This window comes from Panthera uncia (genome assembly GCF_023721935.1).
Source record: "Panthera uncia isolate 11264 chromosome A1 unlocalized genomic scaffold, Puncia_PCG_1.0 HiC_scaffold_17, whole genome shotgun sequence".
Lineage (NCBI taxonomy): Eukaryota > Metazoa > Chordata > Mammalia > Carnivora > Felidae > Panthera > Panthera uncia.
Genome location: NW_026057577.1, coordinates 138,089,896 through 138,095,807, shown reverse-complemented (window position 1 = coordinate 138,095,807; position 5,912 = coordinate 138,089,896). Strand labels below are relative to the sequence as shown.

General features: G+C 35.7%; 1 non-coding gene across 1 annotated transcript; it reads right to left on the bottom strand.

Annotated features, from left to right (window-relative positions):
- Positions 1–5,212: 5,212 nt before the first annotated feature.
- LOC125935882 (small nucleolar RNA SNORA62/SNORA6 family) lies at positions 5,213–5,366 on the bottom strand. The gene has a single exon (XR_007461861.1). It is a non-coding gene; the product is annotated as a small nucleolar RNA SNORA62/SNORA6 family (small nucleolar RNA).
- Positions 5,367–5,912: the final 546 nt, after the last annotated feature.

The following is a 5,912-nucleotide window of genomic DNA, read 5'->3' as shown; positions in this document are numbered from 1 at the left end:
CACTGAATCCCTACGATACGCCAGGCACTCTCCGAGGTGCTAAAGATACAAAATGAGAAGAAGTTGCCTCTTCAGATTGTTTACGTACAATCCAATTAGCATATTTTTGGTAATATTGATAAATGTTTGGTAATTGTAAGCCGGCCTATGGCCCTAATCTACAGATGGAATAACGAGAACCAGTAAACCTGTTTTTCTTCTTATTCAGTTGATGAAAATCCTAATGCATAGAAAAAGGTGACAGAAGGAGGGTTGCAATATGACACGCTTGTGTAATGGAAAAATGACCAGTATCTCATAGAAAGAACTGGATCGTTATTCTTGTTCAGATTTGCTAACCAGAGGATCACGGAAAATTTTCTGGAACTTTATTTTGTTTTACATGTCAGCTGCTGTGCAAGGCAGCTAACTCTATTTGCATACCTCATCTCACACTACCATTTCCACCCTTGGAAAGAAATACCTAGAACTGTCCTTATAACTCATTCCTTCCCTTAGGAATTATTGTACATATTTAGAGAGAATTTGTTCTTGTGACTTCTGTCCTAAAGATATCAGTGTATCCGGTCCAAGATGTTTTCTCATTATCGGTATTTGAACTGTCATAAATTGACTCTGACATGTGCGATCAAGAATACCAGTTAAGGCTTCAAGGCCAAGAACATACTTTTCCACCTGCTAGCTCACACATATAATTCTTAAAGGATGGATTCCTCAGTTCGAAATTAAGTTTAAAACGCAGAGTTAATTGCTGAGCTTTTCAAAGAGCCAATTTTGGGGTTTATTTTCTCCGTTGTTTTTTAATTCTGTTTCATTTCCTTCCTCTTCAATCTGTATTATTTCTTTACTTCTACTTCAAGCTTCGTTGGCTCTTCTTTGTTTAGTTCCATCAGATGAAAAAAATTAGGTTATTGGTTAGAAATCTTAATTAATTTATTTTTTTCATATAGGCATGTGTAGATGTAAATTTCCCTATAAGCACTGCTTTATCAGAATACGATTTGGGCACGTTGCATTCATTTTTTTTTTTTTTCATCTCAAGTATTTTCTAATTGCCCTTGTGAATTGTCTTTTTACCCATTAATTATTTAGGAGTGTGTGTGTTGTTTAATTTCAACGTATTTTGTGAATTCACAAATTGGTGAATTATCAATTTCTAATCTTTTTCCATTTTGGTAGAAGAACATACGTTCTACAATTTCAATCTTTTAAAATCTGTTGAGCCTTATATTATGATTTAACACATGGTCTGTCCTGAAGTATGTTTCATTTGCCCTTGGGAAGAATGCATATTCCAATGCTGCTGGGGGGGAGTGTTCTATAGATGTTTGTTGGGTCTAAAGAGATTACAATGTTTTTCATGGCTTCTATTTTCTTGTTAATCTTCTGTCAGATGCTCTATCCATTATTGAAAGTGAGGTATTGAAGTACCCAAATATTATTGTTGAATTGCCCATTTCCCCTCAATTTAGATAGCTAGGTATATTGACTTAGATAGTTCTGAAATCTATTACACCATCTCTGACCTATGTTCTTTAGAAGTTTAAATATTTTATTCAAATTTTGAAACTTTAAACTATTTGTATATAATCCACAAAATCTTCTAGGGTTGCCCGGGTGGCTCAGTCACTTAAGCGTCAGACCTCGGCTCAAGTCATGGTCTCGAGATTCGTGAGTTCAAGTCCCACAGTGGACTATCTGCTGTCGGCACAGTCCGATCCTCGGTCCCCCTCTCTCTCTGCCCCTCCCCTGCTCTCTCCTTCTCTCTCAACAATAAACAAACATTAGGAAAAAAAAGACAAAAAAGCGTACAGTCTTATAAATAAGAAAATATAATTATCGAGACCATGTAGCAAATTATAATATTCTATATTCAATTGACATTTAGTATCAAAATGTCTATAATAAGCAAACAAGAGAGGTATCTATTAAAATAAATTTACATCTATGGGCCCAATAACTCCCACCCTATTTGATGTCTTACAGCCCTATAGCTCACATTCTTGGGAGGTATATACAAAATCGACCCCCCCCCATTATTTGATAAGGCGTTTTATCATCTTGCTGTAGTTGAGTGGATATGAATATGAGTCAAAGATGTATCTTGCACTGTAGTTTTAGAGTTTGAAGGAGTGTGGTCTGGTGTGAAGAAGTGGTATTACGATCTCCTTATGCCAGGACAAACAGAAATATGAGACTCGGTGAAATGAGGGATGTGGATGGTTTTTTCTATCCTCTATAGGACACGAACACACAGAAATAGGGTGTTGTTGATAAATTCTGCACTATGTCCTGTATGGTTTATTGTTAGATATAAACCTCATATATGCACATGGATGCAAATTATTTGAATCATATGAATGCTTGGAGAAAACAATAAGTACTTACAAATATTTGGGTGCCTCTTTCCACCCCACCCTCCCCCCAAAATTCTTGGGTATATGAAGCAGTTTTTCCCTGCAGGTGAGAACTGATATCTATTTTCTTTTTGTATTCATTTGGTAGCAGAGATTATCCAAGTCTCCATCATCCAACCAATGATAAGATTATTCATCTTCACAGCAAAAAAGGGATAGGTTATTAATATAAAAACAAAGATAAATGGTACTTATAATTGTTGTGTAGAGGTCCAGCATCTGACACTCCCATGGACCATTGTTAAGTTTTTATTTGCATTGTTATAGATATAACAGATGTCCAGAATGTATAGATGGGTAAGGCTGCCATATTCCACAACTTGCAGGGGTGGGAAGCGCCATAAAAATCCTAGCAAATGTACATGGCATAATGGAATTGCGCAGTGTCCAACATATGTATTGTATGCTATGCTCTGGTGTACTTCCAGCTTATTATCAGACTCACGTCCACGATGCCTTGAAACTGTTCCAAATTTTGCTTTTAATTTTAGTTGCCTTGGCTTGCAACATTGATTACAGATTGGAGAATACTTTTCCTTTTGATTTTTGGCTATGCTCGAGAGAGTCATGTTTTTTTTTTTTTTATTATGAAAAAGACTTTGGGCTTGTTATAATCTACATCCCTTGTACTTGTTTTGGAAGTCAATTAATTTTACCCCATCCATGAGCAGCACTTAAATTAGGAATCCATCAAAAAGAAACTGAAGTGGTTTCATATCATCTCGCATCCCATCCCACGTATGACCCTCGATAGGCATTTGTGCATGTCCACTGAAGACATGTGACAGATGGGGAGGCAAAAATTGATTAATGACGGTACTAACTGAAATGGGAGGCCATTACCCCTTGGGTTCCCCTGACGTCCCTTAAGAACTCAGAATGAGTCATACTCCTCGTGTTGCATTTATAATCCCCTAGATAAAATGTTGTAGTTCTAAGCTCCTCTTGCTATGTTGAAGTGATACAATAAGTATGTGCATGTGCACATATATATGATAATGTTCTAACTACATAACATTCTATTATATACATTATAATATGTATTTGTATAATTTTTTTCACTCTCAACAAAAGTCAGTTACCTAAATCCTACCGCATGCCTTGGGATTTAGCTCATAAAACCTAATTATTTCTTTCTGAATGATTCTTTCTTTCCATGCATATAGAGCACATTTGACCATAGTATCTTGTCTGTATAACCAGATGGCTCATAAATAAATCATTATAGGATCTAAGATCCCAGGTTCTTAAATATTATGTTATTTCATTTACCCTACATTTTAACTGGCTGGGTACTACTATGATAAGATACACTCATGTAATATTAATGAACGTTTAAAATGAAAAATCTTCTTTAAAAATAACACAATTTACTGCGTAAATTATTACACGTGTTACTCTTCGATAGATATCATGTGCCTTGTAATTTGAAAGCAAAGACATTGAGATAATTATATGCTTTGTGAAAATATGTGGATAATTTATTTATCTGAATCTATTTATTGTCTTTCTCTACACCTATTTTTCTTCCTATCTCAACTTCTGCATAATAGGAAACTTCGATAAAAAGTGAAATACAGAAAGACTTCAAATAAATTATATGTCACTTTTCCATTATAATGCATATTTTTCCTAAACATCAAGATAGAGTTGACTTTCATAGACCTCTTTAGAAAACAGCTTCTCTACTCAGGAGATGTTGTGTACAGTGAGTAGAATAATAGGTTCAATAAAGATCTGATGTTCTGCCAAGTGTGTTTATAACTCCTTAAATTCACATTTTCTCTGACCTTAAAGGGACTTTTTCCACATTGTGGAGTAGGAATACCAAAGCTTGGGTTCAAATTATGTCTCGACTATTATTTTGGGACTGAGACCTTCAGCACATTAATCATTCTCTTTAACTTGGGCTTTTTCGTATATAAAATAACAATAAGAAAACCTACATTCCTGCATTGTTCTCAGTATTAAACAAGAATAGGGGCGCCTGGGTGGCTCAGTTGGTTGGGCGCCTGACTTCACTCGGGTCGTGATCTCACAGATCGTGAGTTCGAGCCCGGTGTCCGGCTGTGTGCTGACAGCCCAGAGCCTGGAACCTGCTTCGGATTTTGCATCTCCCTCTCTCTCTGCCTCTTCTCCACTACGCTCTGTCTCTTTCCCTCAAAAATAAATAAGCATTGAAGTTTTTTTTTTAAAGAACAAAAACATATATAAAGCTGGCATAATACCTGTTGCACAGGAATACATATTAATTCCTCCTCCACTGGCTCTATAAAGTAGGAGTATGGGATCTCATTTACAGAGTTATTGTGTATAATAAATAAGATTATGCATATAAGACAATTTAAACGGTGCTTTGTGCTAAATAAATGATTTCCCTGGTTCCGCCTTTGGTTATAGATAGATGGATAGATGATAGATAGATGATAGATAGATAGATAGATAGATAATCAGCTGGGATGATGTTCCTTCCTCAAAATCTTCCCTAGACTAACACACCTTTCTAAAGTAGAAGTTAAGTACTTTTGTACTCATGTTGAAGCACACGTGAGTTTCCGCTAGAGTATTAAGTGTATGACATTATATTTATCCATTTATCCATTCACACGTGTTTATTTTTATTATAAGATGTTATACAATATTTATTTTTTATTTATTTTTTATTTATAAAATAAATTTTATTTATTTTATTTTTTAATTTTACAATATTTATTTTGTATTTATTTTACATTTTCCCAGAGCCACTGTTAGTTCCTAGGATTTTTGTTTTGTTTTGTTTGTTTTGTTTGCTTTTTTCTTGTAGCAAGAATTACTATCAAACTCCACTCTTTGGGCCAGAGATCTTTGTGGAGATAGTGAAAGTCTTGCCACTCATGTAGAATACTACTGACACTTGTGAGTTCATTGGCCAACCAGCAACCTCAACTCCAAGTTCTAACAATATGTAGCCTAGGATGTTGTGTGTGTGTGTGTGTGTGTGTGTGTGTGTGTGTGTGTTTAATAAATGTTTATTTATACTTTTGAGAGAGAGAGTGGGGGAGGGGAATAGAGAGAGGGACAGAAAGAATCCCAAGCAGGCTCTATGCTGTCAGCACAGAGTCGAACGTGGAGCTCGATTTCATGAACCGTGGAGTCATGACCTGAGACGAAAGCAGGAGGCAGACATTTAACCGGCTGAGTCACCGAGGCGCTCCTGCAGCCTGGGATGGTTTTAAGTCCATTTCTTTTTCTTGTTTCAAAGATGGGTGTTATAATAGATTTTTTTGGTCCTAAGAAAATGCTACCAAATGAAGTTTGTGATGTGCAGTAATCATCTTTGTCTATAAGATATATCAAATTGCACAAGATACATTCCCTGTGTTAGGATTCTGGGAGGCCTAGATATAATCAAATCATTCATCGTACCGTTTATTGAGTTTATCCTGGATTCTGAGCTAAAATAGCAATTCTAGTACAAAGAACACACGTTCATCAAATAAACATGTATTAGAAAGA